At 37.5% G+C, this 18305-nt stretch overlaps 1 long non-coding RNA gene across 2 annotated transcripts in view; it reads left to right on the plus strand.

The window, feature by feature from the left end:
- Window positions 1-18305, plus strand: part of LOC126953281 (uncharacterized) — a 118545-nt gene that overhangs the window by 60904 nt on the left and 39336 nt on the right. For both annotated transcript variants that reach the window (XR_007725172.1, XR_007725173.1), the window contains exon 3: window positions 967-1064. This is a non-coding gene — a long non-coding RNA (uncharacterized LOC126953281). The remainder of the gene's footprint in view (window positions 1-966; window positions 1065-18305) is intronic.

Below are 18305 nucleotides of genomic sequence, written 5' to 3' on the forward strand. Positions count from 1 at the left end.
AATCCAGAAATGCAAATTTTAAAATGCTCCAAAATATAAAACTTTTTGAGAGACACGATGATGCTGCAAGTGGAAAATTCCACACCTGACCTTATGGGATGGGTTGTTGTCAAAATGAAGGCACATAATGCACAGTATATTCAGTGCCTCCAAGGGAAAAATTACCCCCCCAAACCCCTTCAGTTTTGATACATCTTTTCCTTGTATAGCCAGATTCCCCTTTGCAAGTATGTCAACAAAGGGTAAAAAAAAAAAAAAAGGTACATGCGGTTACTACGATGTGCCACATGGAGCCAAGCCCTATGTACATGATTCACTGTGGGTTTTTTGCTTATTCTCTGTTCTGGGTGTAAAGATACTGTTGAAAATGTCAAACAGACCTGCAGCTATTACTATGGTAAAAAAGAGGCTAAAAAAAAGAGGAAGAATTTATATTTATTTATATCACAGAAAGTCAAGTTGTTCTAGAAACTGGACAGTGGTATAAGTGTGAAACATCATACAAAGAGGATAGTATTAGAATTATTACCATATATGGCCTGAAGAAAAAAAGTATACATTGTTGAAACTCTATCCTGAAAATGATGGACAAAGTTAATGAAAAATGGAAACACTGCATAAAACTAGAAATGAAGATCTCGGTCTTTTATTGGAAGAGAGAATCCATCAGTATCTCAGTGAACACATACCACTTAATGTTATGCTAATCATGGAACAAGCAAAGATCTGTCCTGATGAACTTAAAATTGAAAGGAACTATAAATATTTAATAGAGTGGTTGCAGAAATTTCAGAAAAGATGTGCCATTAAATTTTTCAAGATTTCTGGTTATAAAACATCTGTTGATCATGAAGTAGTGGAGAAATTCACTGACGAGTTTGCAAAGGTCATTGCTGATGAAAATCTGATGCCATACCAACTCTATAATGCTGACAAAACAAAACTGTTTTGACATTATTGTTCCAGAAAGATATTGACTGCAACTGATAAGACAGCCCCTATAGGAATTAAGGATGTCGAGGACAGAATAACTGTGTGGAGATGTGCTAATGTGGCAGGCATGTGTAAGTATAAACTTTTTATGATAGACAAAAATTGGGACCCTTGCTGTTTTCAAGAAGCAAATTTCAGACTAGTTCACTATTATGGTACCAGAAAGGCATAAATCACCAGGGACATATTTTCCAATTGGTTTAACCAACATTTTGTACCAGTGACTCATGCTTAATGCAGGGAAGCTGGACTATATGACAACTGCAAGATTTTATTAGTCCTTGACAACAGTTCTGTTCATTCTGTAGCTGAAGTTTTCATGAAAAATGTTTATGCCATGCACTTTTTCCCATTTGGACTTCATTAATTCAAACATAGAACAAGGGTATGTTTGATAAACTTAGATAAATAAAGGGCAAATATTAAAAAATAACAACACTTTTTTGAACAGTCTGTTAGGAGCATGAACAGAGGCATGGGTGTGAATGTTTTCAAAAGGAGTTTAGTCTGAAAGATGCTATTGCCAGTACTTGGAACACATGAATAAAGACACAGTTGTGCATGCCTTGCACAACCACTGGCCTGTGACAATATTCAGAGATGGATGATGAACAAGGTGGTGGTTTTCAAGGATTCCATATGTCAAGTGAGAAAAAAAAATGATGTCTGACCTTCATAACCTTTCTGTAAGATGGAAGAAGTATATATTAAATATGTTTTTAATATTGATTAAGAGTCTCCAAGTTTTCATTTACTGACTGACAGTGAAGGAGGATAAATGATTCTGAATAAAGGGTATCATGATAATAGTGAAGATGAAGATGATGTTAACACTGCAGAAAAAGTGTCTATAGATGACATAGTGAAAATGTGTGCTTGACTTTTTGAAGGACTGGAGCAGCATATATGATATGGGTTGGCTGTGTCCCCACCCAAATCTTACCTTGAATTGTAATAATCCCCAGGTGTCAAAGGTGGGGCCAGGTAAGGATAATTGAATCATGGGGCAGTTTTCTCCATACTATTCTTGTGGTAGTGAGTAAGTCTCATGAGATCTGATGGTTTTATAAGTGAGAGTTCCCCTCCACAAGCTCTCTTGCTTGCCACCATGTTAAGCTGTGACTTTGCTCCTCATTTGCCTTCCACTATCATTGTGAGGCCTCCTCAGCCACATGGAATTATGAGTTCATTAAACCTTTTTCCTTATAAATTACCCAGCCTCTAGTATGTCTGTATTAGCAGCATGAGAATAGACTAATACGATATATTATAACATAACAAGAAATCATGTCAATTTATAAAATCAAAGAGATACTTCTAAGATAAAGACCATTGCTAATGAGGCAGATGACTGTGGGAAGCATTTTAAAAAGCCATCCAGCCAAATGCCTCCTCATTCCTACAGGACCTCTTGGCACTTCTCCGTCCCTCAGCTGTTTCTGGTGTTTATTCTTATCTAAAAAATCAAATACAATGTAAACTTTTAATCAAAACACAGTATCATACACAGAGATTGAAAGTGCTGTTGATTGTTGTTGCTGTTGTTTAAGAGCTGATACAAACAACTACAGACTGTGATGCCAGACAACCATAGACTGTCCACATGTGCGGCTGAGGTGGTGACACCTATGGTTTCTGATGGCTCAATGTGTACAAATTCTGTTTCATGCACAAAATTATTTAAAACATATAAAAATACATTAGGCTATGTATATAAGGTGTATATAAAACATAAATGTATGTCATATTTAGGCTTAGGTATATAAATGCAATTATTCCAAAATCCAAAAAAAGAAAAAAAAAGAAATCTGAAACACTTCTGGTTTCAAGCATTTTGGATAAGGCGTACTCCACCTGTAATGGTCAAAGACAAGGTGGTTCAAATGAACATTTTGATAATTCTCTTGAAAAATCATCAGGAAGAGTTTGGAGGACGTACCGTTTGAGCTAGTATCTGCAATCTGGAGATATTTTTAGCATAAAATGATGGACAATAGATAAAATCCAGGAAAAGAGAACAGAATCAAAGCTGTGAAAAATGTGAAGTTATTAAAAGATGTATTAAGTTTTCAAACGTGGCTACCATTTTGGGTTATTAATGGGAAAAGCTTGGAAAGTAATATAGGAAAGGTAGTTCCGTAGCAAGTTCCAAAGAATCCTGGATGTAAAACTAATTGCTTTGGCCTTCATTCTGTGGTGAATAGAAAAAATCTGAATAGGATGATAACAACTTAGATGCAGTGATGTTTAATATTGAGTGTCAACTTAACTGGATTGAAGGATGCAAAGTATTGTTCCTGGGTGTGTCTGTGAAGGTGTTGCCAAAGGAGATTAACACTTGAGTCAGTGGACTGGGAGAGGCAAACCCATCCTCAGTCTGGGTAGGCCCCATCTAATCAACTGCTAGTGTGGCTAAAATAAAGCAGGCAGAAGAAAGTGGAAAGAGATTTGATTTGCTGAGTCTTCTAGCCTTCATCTTTCTCTTGTGCTGGATGCTTCCTCCCTCAAACATCAAACTCCAAGTTCTTCAGCTTTTAGACTCTTGGACTTACACCAGTGGTTTGCCTGGGGCTCTCAGGCCTTCGGCCACAAATTGAAGGTTGCACCATCGGCTTCCCTACTTGGAGGTTTTGGGACTTGCAGTGGCTTCCTTGCTCCTCAGCTTGCAGATGGCCTATTGTGGGACTTCACCTTTTGGTCATGTGAGTCAATTCTCCTAACAAACTCCCCTTTATATACATATATATCCTACTAAGTTCTGTCCATTTAGAGAACCCTAACTAATACAGATGCATTTCAGATAGAATAGACTGGCTGCTTCATGTGAAACAAAAATTCAGTCTGTTGTGATTGAAGAGAACAGAGAAGGTATGAACAGTCTACGAAGACTTCACTGGAACTCCCTCAAACACGTAACAACTAAGGCAAACTTAATCAAATGGATTCTAGGGTGGACTTGGATATGTACTGTTTAAATGAACAATAATTATTGATACTGGAATAAAAACTACCCAAATTCCAGCCAGGTGTGGTGGCTCACACCTGTAATCCCAGCACCTTGAGAGGTCCAGTTTGGTGGATCACTTGAGGCCAGGAGCTCGAGACCCACCTGGGCAACATGGTGAAACCCTGTCTCTACTGAAACTATAACAATTAGCTGGGCATGATGGTGTGTGCCTGTAATTCCAGTTGCTCGAGAGGCTGAGGCATGAGACTTGCTTAATCTGGGAGGCGGAGGTTGCAGTGAGCTGATTGTACCACTGCACTCCAGCCTGGATGACAGAGCAAGACTCTGTCTCAAAAACAAAAACAAAACAAAACAACAACAAACAAACAAAAAAAACCCTACCTAAATTCCACAATGTCAATTTCAATTTTTAAACCACATTATATTTGTTGATTTGGAGAGGGGGAGGCTGATAAAATATACCATTGAATTAACTTTATCTTTTATTCATTTCTCTACCAATGATAACCGCTTTGTGTGATTTTCCATTCTGGAAGATGATTTGTTTCACATTTTCAATGTATAGTTGATTTACTGCTGAAGACCACATCAGAAAAACAAAGTCAGTCATAAAGCAGCTTGCACTCTCTGATCATTCCTTTTAAAAATCTCATATTCAGCATCAAAACATTTATCCATTTCAGAGAAACCAAACCTTGACACCTGATTCTGCACCGTGTGATGATATTAAACATATTATATGTTAAACAACTTCAATTATTTTGCCTATTTCACAAACTTCATTTTGAATCTTATTAACATTATATCTTTGATTTTATTCAAAATAGTACTTTAAAACTTAAGGAATATGACACTCAAAATAGTACCATTCTCCATTATCTTTACTGATTACTTCTATAGCCTCCCTACCCACAGCTGCCACTTTGCCAGGGTGGCAAACACTCAGAAGGTCTTAATGGAGCCTAAAGAATAGGTTGTAAGCATGTCTTTAAATTCCCTGAGGAAACTGTGACTGAAAAGGAGATTCTAATCTAAGTGTACACCACTCTTAGTTTTGAAGACTCTAAAATAATGCTCCAGTTTGAGAGCAAGCCTGAGATTTTAATTAATTTGTGATAAAATGATTCACCACATTAACAAGCTACAAGAGAAAAAAATAGTCACGTCAAAAGATGCAGAAAAAGCATTTGACAAAGTTCAACATTCATTCCTCATAAAACACTCAGAAACTTGGGATCGAAGTAAACTACTTTAACCTGATAAAGATAATTTTCAAAAAGCCTACAGCTAACACTATACTTAATGGTGAAATACTGAATCCTTTTTGCCTAAGATAAGAAACAAAAAAAAGTGTCTGTTCTTACCACTTCTATTCAACTATAGTAGAGGTTATATCTGGTATATTCAGGCAAAACAAAACAAAACAAGGCCTTCAGATTGGAGGGGCAGAAATATACCTGTCATTATTTTCAGTTGACATAATTGTCCATGCAGTAAATCTGACAGAATCTACAAAAATGCTTGTAGAACTAAGTGAGTTTATCAGGGGTACAGAATGTAAGATCAATATACAGAATCAGTTGTACTTTTATATTCTAGCAATGAGCAATTAGAAAATGAAATTTTAAAATATAATTTAAAATTACAACTAAATATGAAATACTTTGGATAAATCTGACCAACGATGTCAAGGACTAGTAAGTTTCTTGAAACTACAAAATATTATTGAGAGGAAGTAAAGAAAGCTGACATAAATGAAGAGCTATTTCCTGTTGATGAGTCAGAAGATTCAGTATTGTTAAGATGGCAATTCTTCTTCATACGTATCTTTTGATTATGCACAATTTCATTAAAAAATTTAGCAGATTTCTTTTTTGTAGAAATTGACAAGCCAATTTAAAAGTTCACATGGGAATGTAAAGCAGCGTTACATTAGTTCTCTATTGCACTTTACAAATTACTACAAACACAGTTGCCTAAAACAATATGCATTTCTTAGCTCACAGTTTCGTAGGTCAGAAGTCTGGCATAGCCTGGCTAGGTTCCCTACTTAGGATGTTAAGAGGTGTTTACACAGGGTATGAAAATCAAGGTGTTACTGGTCTGAGTTGTTGTCTGAGGTTCTGAGGAAATACTGCCCTTAATGTTCATTACTGCTTGCAGAATATAATTCCAAGTCATTGTAGGACTACAGTTTCTCTTTCTTGCTGACTGTAAGCCAGTGGCCACACTCAGCTACTAGAAGCTACCCACATTCTTTGACACTTAGCCCTCTCCTCCAAGCCAACAATGGTATGTCCAATCCTTCTTTTGCTTCACATGTAAGTGTGATCTTCTTTATGAATATCACCTAGTGTGATACACTGAGATTCTCTAAATTTCTTGAGGAATATTTGTCTTTATGCTAAACAGTCATCCACTGCTACAAGCTAGGACTCATGTACCAAACTGTATAGTTTTATTGTTTCTTTCTTTAGTACTTATCTGCTTTCATGTATTTTGCTAGGAAGCAGGAACTGTGCAACCAAACTTGATGGTTTTTATAAAATAGTGACTTAAACATATTTCTCCAAGAGGAGGATTGTGTCCCCCCAAATAGTTGAGCACATCTATTCTGAATACTGAAAGGTTTATTTTCCCTCTTTCAGCATTTTCTGTTTTTTTTTTTTTTTTAATAATTTAAACTTTTACTTTAGATTCAGAGGGTACAATTTATCAGTTTCTTTCATGGGTATATTGCATGATGCTGAAGTTTGGGGTACAACTGATCCCATTACCCAGACAGTTAGCATCATACCCAATAATTGGTTTTCCAACACTTACCCCTCTCCTTCTCTCCCCTCATTAGTAGTCCCCAGTGTCTATTGTTGCCATCTTTATGTCCATGAGTACCCAATGTTTGCCTTCCACTTATAAGTGAGAACATGTGGCATTTGGTTTTCTGTTCTTGTGTTAATTCACTTAGGGTAATGCTCTCCAGCTGCATCCATGTTGCTGCAAATGACATGATTTAATTCTTTTTCATGGCTGCGTAGTGTTCTCTGATATATATGTACTACATTGTCTTTAATTCACCACTGATGAGCACCTAGGTTGATTCTATGTCTTTGCTATTATGAAAAGCTCAGTGATGAACATACAAGTGCATATGTCTTTTTGGTAGAACAATTTATTTTCTTTTGGATATATACCTAGTAGTGGGATTGCTGGGTTGAATGGTAGTTTTGTTTTAAGTTCCTTGAGAAATTTCCAAACTTCTTTCCGCAGAGGCTGAACTAATTTACATTCCCACCAGCAGTGTATAAGCATTCCTGCTTGTTTGCAGCTTTGCCAGCATCTTTTGTTTTTTGACATTTCAATAAAAGCTACTCATACTACTGTGAGATGGTATCTCATTGTGGTTTGGATTTTCATTTCTCTGATGGTTGGTGATGTACAGCATTCTTTTCATGTTTGCTGGCCACTTGTAGCTTGTATGTCTTCTTTTGAGAAGCGTTAGTTTATGTCTTTTGCCAATTTTTTAATGGGGTTATTTGGTTTTTGCTTGTTCAATTGTGTAAGTTCCTGATAGTAGACTGTTGTCATACGCATAGTTTGTGAATATTTTCTCCCATTCTGTACGTTGTCTGTTTACTCTGTTGATAGTTCCTTTTGGTGTGCAGAAGCTCTTTAGTTTAATTAGGTCCCATTTGGTAATTTTTGTTTTTTGGTGTATTGTTTTTGAGAACTTTATCATAAATTATTTGCCAAGACTGATATCCAGAGTGGTTTTTCTTAGGTTATCTTCTAGGATTCTTGTAGTTTGAAGTCTTACATTTAAATCTTTAATCCATCTTGAGTTAATTTTTGTATATGGTGAAAGGTAAAGATCTAGATTCATTCTTCTGTATATGGCTAGCCAGCGATCACAGCATTATTTTTTGAAAAGAGAGTCCTTCCTCCTTTGCTTGTATTTGTCATCCTTTTCAATGATCAGATAGACATAGGTGTGTAGCTTTGCTTCTGGATTCTTTATTCTGTTCCATTGGTCTATGTGCTATTTTTGTACCATGCTGTTTGGTTACTGTAGGCTGAGAGTGTAGTTTGAAGACAGGTAATATGATGTCTCTAGCTTTGTTCTTTTTGCTTAGGATTGCTTTGGCTATTTGGAATCCTCTGTGGCCCCATATGAATTTTAGAATCTTTTTTTCTAATTCTGTGAAAAATGACATTTGTAGTTTCATAGGAATTGTGTTGATTCTGTAGATTACTAGACTACTTTGAGTATTATGGTCATTTTAATGATATTGATTCTGCCAATCCAAGAGGAGCACGGAATGTTTTTCCATCTGTTTGTGTAATCTATGATTTCTTTCAGCAGTGTTTTGTAGTTCTCCTTATAGAGATCTTTTCAGTTAGATGTATTCTAACCAAAAAGTGTCTGTGTGTGTGTGTGTGGTTATGGTAAATGGGGTTGCATTCTTGATTTTGCTCTCAGTTTGAATGTTATTGATGTATAGAATTGCTATTGATTTTTTTTACATTGACTTTTTATCCTGAAACTTTCCAAAGAGTGGTAAGTGAGCATTTTTGTCTTGTTCCAATTCTCAAGGGTTCCTTTTGTCCATTCACCGTGATATTGCCTGTGGGCTTGTCATAAATGGCTCTTATTATTTTGATATATATTCCTTCAATGCCTAGTTTGTTGAGGGTTTCATGATGAATGGAGATTGGATTTTGTCAAAAGCTTTTCCTAAATCTATTGATGATAATGTGGCTTTTGCTTTTTATTTTGTTTATGTGGTGAATTATATTTATTGATATGTGTATGTTGAACCAACCTTGTATCCCAGAAATAAAGCCAACTTGATCGTGGTGAATTGAACTTTTTGATATGTTGCTGGTTTTGGTTTGCCAGTATGTAGTTGAGGACTTTTGTGTCTATGTTCTTCAGTGACATTGGTTGCTAGTTTCTTATTGCTGTTGTGCTTTTGGTAGGTTTTGGTATCATAGTGATGCTGGCTTCACAGAATGAGTTGGGGAAAAGTTCCTCCTCATTTTTTTAGACTAGTTTAGCAGAATTGGTACTACCTCTTCTTTTCACATCTGGTAGAATTTAGCTATGAATTTTGGTTGGTAGGTATTTTTTTCTTGTTTCAATTTCAGAACTTATTATTGAATGATTTTTGGGTAAACAATAAAGTTAAGGAAGGAATTTAAAAATTCTTTGAAATAAATGAAAATAGAGTTACAACATACCCAAATCTTCAGGATGTCATAAAAATAATGTTAAGAGGCATGTTTATAGCACAAAAACACCTACCTCAAAATGTTAGAAAAATCTCAAGTTAATCATCTAACATCGCTCCTAAAAGAGCCAGAAGAACAAAAACAAAACCAACCCCAAAGACAACAGAAGAAAATAAATAACTAAAAACAGAGCAGAACTGAATGCAATTGAGATCCAAAAATTCATACAAAGAGTCGGCCAGGCACAGTGGCTCATGCCTGTAATGACAGCACTTTGGGAGGCCAAGGCGGGTGGACCACCTGAGTTCAGGAGTTTAAGACCAGCCTGGTCAACATGGTGAAACCCTGTCACTACTAAAAACACAAAAATTAGCCAGGCATGGTGGAGGGTGGCTGTCATCCCAGCTACTGGGGAGGCTGAGGCAAGAGAATTGCTTGAACCCAGGAGATGGAGGTTGCAGTGAGCCAAGATTGCACCACTGCACTCCAGCCTGGGTGACAGAGTGAGACTCTGTCTCAAAAAAAAAAAAAAAAATTCACACAAAGAATCAATGTAATCAATAGTTGGTTGTTTGAGAGGATAAACAAAATCAATAAACCACTAGTTAGATTAACAAAGTAACACATAGAGAAGATCCAAATAAGCACAATAAAAAATGACAAAAGTGACATTGCAACCCATCTCACAGAAATACAAAAGTTCCTCAGACTACTGTGAATACCTCTATCAAACAAACTAGAAAATCTAGAGGAAATGGATACATTCCTGGAAACACCTGACCTCTCACGATTGAATCAAGAAGAAATTGAAAACCTGTCTGCATTTTTAAAAAATTGTATTTTAAGTTCTAGGGTATATGTGCACAATGTGCAGGTTTGTTACAACGTGCAGGTTTATTGCACCCATTAACTCGTCATTTACATTGGGTATTTCTCCTAATGTTATCCATCCACCCACCCCCCACTCCCCGACAGGCCCAAGTGTGTGATGTTCCCCTCCCTGTGTCCAAGTGTTCTCATTGTTCAATTCCCACCTACAAGTGAGAAAATGAGGTGTTTGGTTTTCTGTTCTTGTGATGGTTTGCCCAGAATGATGATTTCCAGCTTCATCCATGTCCCATAATAAACATAAATGTGCGTGTGTCTTTATAGTAGCATGATTTATAATCCTTTGGGTATATACCCAGTAATGGGATTCCTGGGTCAAATGGTATTTCTAGTTCTGGATCATTGAGAATTGCCACACTGTCTTCCACAATGGTTGAAATAATTTATACTCCCACCAACAGCACAAAAGTGTTCCTATTTCTCCACATCCTCTCCAGTATCTGTCATTTCCTGACTTTTTAAGGATCGCCATTCTAATTGGTGTGAGATGGTATCTCATTGTGGTTTGGATTTGCATTTCTCTGATGACCAGTGATGATGAGCATTTTTTCATGTGTCTGTTGGCTGCATAAATGTCTTATTTTGAGAAGTGTCTGTTCATATCCTTTGCCCACTTTTTGATGGAGTTGTTTTTTTCTTGTAAATTTCTTTAAGATCTTTGTAGATTCTGGATATTAGCCCTTTGTCAGATGGGTAGATTGCAAAAAATTTTTTCCCATTTTGTAGGTTGCCTGTTCACTCTGATGATAGTTTCTTTTGCTGTGCAGAGGCTCTTTGGTTTAATTAGATCCCATTTGTCTATTTTGGCTTTTGTTGCCATTGCTTTTGGTGTTTTAGTCATGAAGTCCTTGCCCATGTCTATGTCCTGAATGGTATCGCCTAGGTTTTCTTCTAGGGTTTTTATAGTTTCAGGTCTAATGTTTAAGTCTTTAATCCATCTTAAATTAATTTTTGTATAAGGTGTAAGGAAGGGATCCTGTTTCAGCTTTCTACATATGGCTAGTCAGTTTTCCCAGCACCATTTATTAAATAGGGAATCCTTTCCCCATTTCTGGTTTTTGTCAGGTTTGTCAAAGATTGGATGGTTGTAGATGTGTGATGTTATTTCTGTGGCCTCTGTTCTGTTCCACTGGTCTATATCTCTGTTTTGGTACCAGTACCATGCTGTTTTGGTTACTGTAGCCTTGTTGTATAGTTTGAAGTCAGGTAGCCTGATGCCTCCAGCTTTGTTCTTTTGGCTTAGGATTGTCTTGGCAACATGGGCTCTTTTTTGGTTCCATAAGTACCTTAAAGTAGTTTTTTCCAATTCTATGAACAAAGTCATTGGTAGCTTGATATGGATGGCTTTGAACCTACAAATTACCTTGAGCAGTATGACCATTTTCATGATACTGATTTTTCCTATCCATGAGCATGAATGTTTTTCCATTTGTTTGTGCCCTCTTTTATTTCGCTGAGCAGTGTTTTGAAGTTCTCCTTGAAGAGTTCCTTCACATCCTTTGTAAGTTGGATTCCTAGGTATTTTATTCTCTTTGTAGCAATTGTTAATGGGAGAGTTAACTCATGATTTGGCTGTTTGTCTGTTCTTGGTGTATAGGAATGCTTATGATTTTTGCACATTGATTTTGTATCCTGAGACTTTGCTGAAGTTGCTCATCAGCTTAAGGAGTTTTTGGGCTGAGACGATGGGGTTTTCTAAATATGCAATCATGTCACTGCAAACAGGGACAATTTGAATTCCTCTTTTCCTAATTGAATACCCTTTATTTCTTTCTCTTTCCTGATTGCCCTGGCCAGAACTTCCAGTAGTATGTTGAACTGTAGGGCATCCCTGTCTTGTGCCAGTTTTCAAAGGTAATGCTTTCAGTTTTTGCCTGTTCAGTATGATATTGGCTGTGGGTTTGTCATAAATAGCTCTTATTATTTTGAGAAGTGTTCCATCAATATCTAGTTTATTGAGAGTTTATAGCATCAAGGGCTGTTGAATTTTGTCAAATGCCTTTCCTGCATCTGTTGAGATAATCATGTGGTTTTTGTCATTGGTTCTGTTTATGTGATGGATTACCTTTATTGATTTGTGTATGTTGAACCAGTCTTGCATCCCATGGATGAAGCCGACTTGATTGTGGTGGATAAGCTTTTTGGCGTGCTGCTGGATTCGGTTTGCCAGTATTTCAGTGAGGATTTTCGCATCAATGTTCATCTAAAATTGGTCTAAAATTATCGTTTTTTGTTATGTCTCTGCCAGGCTTTGGTATCAGGATGATGCTGGTCCCATAAAATGAGTTAGGGAGGATTCCCTCTTTATCTATTGATTGGAATAGTTTCAGAAGGAATGGTACCAGCTCCTCTTTGTACCTCTGGTATAATTTGGCTGGGAATCCGTCTGATCCTGGACATTTTTTTGGTTGGCAGGCTATTAATTATTGCGTCAATTTCAGAGCCTGTTATTGGTCTGTTCAGAGATTCCACTTCTTCTTTGTTTAGTCTTTGGAGGGTATATGTGTCCAGGAATGTATCCATTTCTTCCAGATTTTCTGGTTTATTTGTGTAGAGTTGTTTATAGTGTTCTCTGATCTTAGATTGTATTTCTGTGGGATCAGTGGTGATATCCCCTTTATCCTTTTTTTTATTGCATCTATTTGATTCTTCTCTCTTTTCTTCTTTTTTAGTCTTGCTAGCGGTCTATCAATTTTGTTGATTTTATCAAAAACCAGCTCCTGGATTCATTGATTATTTGAAGGGTTTTTTGTGTCTCTATCTCCTTCAGTTCTACTCTGATCTTAGTTATTTCTTGCCTTCTGCTAGCTTTTGAATGTGTTTGCTCTTGCTTCTCTAGTTCTTTTAATTGTGATATTAGTGTGTCGATTTTAGATCTATCCTGCTTTCACTTGTGGGCATTTAGTGCTATAAATTTCCCTCTACACACTGCTTTAAATGTGTCCCAGAGATTCTGGCATATTATGTCTTTGTTCTCATTAGTTTCAAAGAACATCTTTATTTCTGCCTTCATTTCGTTATATACCTAGTAGTCATTCAGGAGCAAGTTGTTCAGTTTCCATGTAGTTGGGTGGTTTTGAGTGAGTTTCTTAGTCCTGAGTTCTAGTTTGATTGCACTGTGATCTGAGAGACAGTTTGTTGTGATTTCTGTTCTTTTACATTTGCTGACGAGTGCTTTACTTCCAACCATGTGGTCAATTTTGGAATAAGTGTGATGTGGTGCTGAGAAGGATGTATATTCTGTTGATTTGGGATGGAGAGTCCTGTAGATGTCTATTAAGTCTGCTTGGTGCAGAGCTAATTTCAAGTTCTGGATATCCTTGTTAACCTTCTGTCTTGTTGATCTGTCTAATATTGACGGTGGGGTATTAAAGTTTCCCATTATTATTGTGTGGGAGTCTAAGTCACTTTGTAGGTCTCTAAGGACTTGCTTTATGAATCTGGGTGCTCCTGTATTGGGTGCATATATATTTAGAATAGTTACCTCTTCTTGTTGCATTGATCCCTTTACCATTATGTAATGACCTTCTTTGTCTCTTTTGATCTTTGTTGGTTTAAAATCGGTTTTATCAGAGACTAGTATTGCAACCCCTACTTTTTGTTTGCTTTCCGTTTGCTTGGTTGATCTTCCATCCCTTTATTTTGTGCCTATGTGTATCTCTGCACTTGAGATGGGTCTCCTGAATACAGCACACTGATGGGTCTTGCCTCTTTATCCAATTTGCCACTCTGTGTCTTTTAATTGGGACATTTAGCCCATTTACAGTTAAGGTTAATATTGTCATGTGTGAATTTGATCCTGTCATTATGACATTAGCTGGTTATTTTGCCCATTAGTTGATGCAGTTTCTTCCTAGCATCATTGGTCTTTACAATTTGGCATGTTTTCATAGTGACTGGTACCAGTTGTTCCTTTCCATGTTTAGTGCTTCCTTCAGGAGCTCTTGTAAGGCAGGTCTGGTGGTGACAAAATCTCTCAGGATTTGTTTGTCTGTAAAGGATTTTATTTCTCCTTCACTTATGAAGCTTAGTTTGGCTGGATAAGAAATTCTGGGTTGAAAATTCTTTTCTTTAATAATGTTGAATATTGGCCCCCACTATCTTTTGTCTTGTAGAGTTTCTGACAAGAGAAGCACTGTTAGTTTGCTGGGTTTCCCTTTGTGGGTAAGCAGATCTTTCTCTCTGGCTGTCCTTAACATGTTTTCCTTCATTCAAACCTTGGTAAATCTGACAATTATGTATCTTGGAGTTGCTCTTCTCTAGGAGTATCTTTGTGGTTTTCTCTGTATTTCCCGAATTTGAATGTTGGCTTGCCTTGCTAGGTTCAGGATGTTCTCCTGGATAATATCCTGAAGACTGTTTTCCAACTTCATTTCATTCTCCCTATCACTTTCAGGTACACCAATCAAACATAGATTTGGCCTTTTTGCATAGTCCCATATTTCTTGGAGGCTTGTTCATTTCTATTACGCTTTTCTCTCTAAACTTGTCTTCTCACTTCATTTCGTTAATTTGATCTTCAATCACTGATACCCTTTCTTCCACTTAATCAAATCAGCTACTGAAGCTTGTGCATGCATCACATAGTTCTCATGCCTGGTTTTCAACTCCATCAGTTCATTTAAGGTTTTCTCTACATTGTTTATTCTAGTTAGCCATTTGTCTAATCTTTTTTCAAGAGTTTTAGCTTCCTTGCGATGGATTCGAACATCCTCCTTTAGCTTGGAGAAGTTTGTTATTACTGACCTTCTGAAGCCTACTTCTGTCAATTCATCAAAGTCATTCTCTGTCCAGATTTGTTCTCTTGCTGGCGAGGAGCTGTGATCCTCTGGAGGAGAAGAAGCACTCTGGTTTTCAGAATTTTCAGCTTTTCTGCTCTGATTTCTCCCCTTCTTTGTGGTTTTATCTACCTTTGGTCTTTGATGTTGGTGACCTACAGATGGGGTTTTGGTGCGGATGTTCTTTTTGTTGATGTTAATGTTATTCCTTTCTGTTTGTTAGTTTTCCTTCTAACAGTCAGGTCCCTCAGCTGCAGGTCTGTTGGAGTTTGCTGGAGGTCCACTCCAGACCCTGATTGCCTGGGTATGACCAGCAGAGGCTGCGGAACAGCAAATATTGCGGAACAGCAAATATTGCAGAACAGCAAATATTGCTGCCTGATCCTTCCTCTGGAAACTTTGTCCCAGAAGGGCACCTGCCTGTACGAGGTGTCAGTCAGCCCTTACTGGGAGATGTCTCCCAGTTAAGCTACATGAGAGTCAGGGACCCCCTTGAGGAGGAAGTCTGTCCGTTCTCAGAGCTCAAACACTGTACTGGGAGAACCACTGCTCTCTTCAGAGCTGTCAGACATGGATGTTTAAGTCTGCAGAAGTTTCTGCTGCCTTTTGTTCAGCTATGCCTTGCTCCCAGAGGTGGAGTTTATAGACACTGGCTGTACTGTGGTGGACTCCACCCAGTTTGAGCTTTCAGGACACTTTGCTTACCCACTCAAGCCTCAGCAATGGCAGACATCCCTCCCACTGCTGGGCTGCTGCCTCACAGGTTGATTGCACACTGGTGCGCTAGCAGTGAGCAAGGCTCCATGGGTGTGGGACCCACCAAGCCAGGTGTGGGATGTAATCTTCTGGTGTGCTGTTTGGTACGACCATTGGAAAAGCACAGTATTTGAGTAGGAGTGTCCCATTTTTCCAGGTACAGTCTGTCACAGCTTCCCTTGGCTAAGAAAGGGAAATCCCCTGACCCCTTGCACTTCCAGACTGAGGCAGCACCCCACCCTGCTTTGGCTCACCCTCCGTGGGCTGCACCCACTGTCCCACCAGTCTCAATGAGATGAACCAGCTACCTCGGTTGGAAATGCAGAAATCACCCTTCTTCTGTGTTGATCATGCTGAGAGTTGCAGACCAGAGTTGTTCCTATTCGGCCATCTTGGGAAAACCTTTCTGCATTCTTAATACCCTTCTAACTTACATAAAATTCTGGATGAATAAATAAGTAACAATTAGAAAAATAATAAAATTTCAAACGTTTTGTGTTTACTTAAAGATTGATACTGTTCTCAGACTTGCCCTAAAGGGCAGAAATATCATGAGCTATATGAGAAATGAATTATCTGAAATAGCATGATATTTTTATTTTTCAGGGAACAGAAAATATTTAATTATGGGTTTCTTACTCTTATGGAATACCACATGTTTGCTTTTTTTAAACTTTTAAGTTCAGGGTTACACTTCCAGGTTTGTTATATAGGTAAACTCATGTCATGGGGGTTTGCTGTGCAGATTATTTCAGAACCCGAGTGTTAAGCCTAGTATTCAATAGTTATTTTTCCTGATCCTTGTCCTCTTCCCACCCTCCACCCTCTAATAGGCCCCAATGCCTGTTGTTTCCTTTTTTGTGTCCATGTGTTCTCATCATGTAACTCCCACTTATAAGTGAAAAGATACAGTATTTGGTTTTCTGTTCCTCACATTAGTTTGCTAAGGATAATGGCTTCCAGCTCCATTCATGTTTCTGCAAAGAACATGATTTTATTCTTTTTTATATCTGCATAGTTTTTCATGGTCCATATGTACCACATTTTTTTTTTTCTAATCCACCTAGGTTAATTCCATGACTTTGCTATTGTGAATAGTGCTGCAATGAATGTATGCATGCATGTATCTTTATGACAGAATGATTTACATTCCTCTGGGTATGTGCCCAGTAATGGAATTGCTAGGTTGAATGGTAGTTCCATTTTAATTTCTTTGAGGAATCATAACACTGCTTTCTGCAATGGTTGAACTAATTTATACTCCCACCAACAGTGTCTAAGCATTCCCTTTTTTTCTGCAACCTCACCAGCATCTGTTATTTTTTGACTTTTTAATAATACCCATTCTAACTGGTGTGTGATAGTGTCTCATTGTGGATTTGATTTGCATTTCTCCAGTGGTCAGTGATGTTGAGATTTTTTTCATGTACCTGTTGAAAACATGTATGTCTTCTTTTGAAAAGGGTCTGATCATGTCTTTTGCCACATTTTTAATGGGGATATTTGTTCCTTTTCTTATAAATTTGTTTAAGTTTCTTAGATGCTGAATATTGAATCTTTGTGAGATGCATAGTTTGCGAAAATTTTCTTCCATCTGTAGGTTGTCCATTTATTTGGCTGATAGTTTCTTTTGCTGTGCAGAGGCTCTTTCATGTAATTAGGTCCCATTTGTCAAATTTTGCTTTTGTTGCAATTGGTTTGGGTGTCTTTGTCATGAAATCTTTGCCTGTTCCTATGTCCAGAATGGTATTGCCATTCTTCCATGGATTTTATAGTTTTGGGTTTTACTTTTAAGTTTTTATTTTAATTTATTTTATTTTAAGTTCCAGAATACCTGTGTAGGATGTGCAGGTTTGTTACATAGGTAAAAGTGGGCCATGGTGGTTTGCTGCATCTATCAACCCATCACCTAGGGATTAAGCCTAGAGTGCATAAGCTATTTTTCCTGATGCTCTTCCTCTCCCTGTTCCCCCAATAGGCCCCAGTATGTCTTGTTTCCCTTCTTGTGTTCACATGTTTGCATTGCCTAGCTCCCACTTATAAGCGAGAACATGCAGTGTTTGGCTTTCTGTTTCTGTGTTAGTTTGCTAAGGACAATGGCTTCCAGCTTCATCCACCTCCCTGCAAAGGACATGATCTCATTCCTTTTTATAAATGCATAGTATTCTATGGTGTATATGTACCACATTTTCTTTATCTAGTCTATAATTGATGGGCATTTGGGTTGGTTTTATGCCTTTGCTATTGTGAATAGTGCTGCAGTGAACATATGTGTGCATGTATCTTTATAACAGATTGATTTATATTCCTTTGGCTATATACCCAGTGATGGGATTGCTGGGTCAAATGGTATTTCTGCCTGTAGGTATTTGAGGAATCTCTAGCCTCTCTTCCACAATGGTTGAACTAATTTACATCCCCTCCAACAGTGTAAAAGCATTCCTATTTCTCCACAGCCTCACCAGCATCTGTTGTTTCTTGACTTTTTAATAATTACCATTCTGACTAGTGTGAGATGGTATTCCATTGTGGTTTTGATTTCGATTTCTCTAATGATCAGTGATGTTGAGCTTTTTTCCATATGTTTGTTGGTCACATGAATGTCTTCTTTTGAGAAGTGTCTTTTCATGTCCTTTGCCCACTTTTAATCCATCCTGAGTTGATTTTTGAATATGATGTAAGGAAAGGGTCTA

This window comes from Macaca thibetana, chromosome 4, assembly GCF_024542745.1.
Source record: "Macaca thibetana thibetana isolate TM-01 chromosome 4, ASM2454274v1, whole genome shotgun sequence".
NCBI lineage: Eukaryota > Metazoa > Chordata > Mammalia > Primates > Cercopithecidae > Macaca > Macaca thibetana.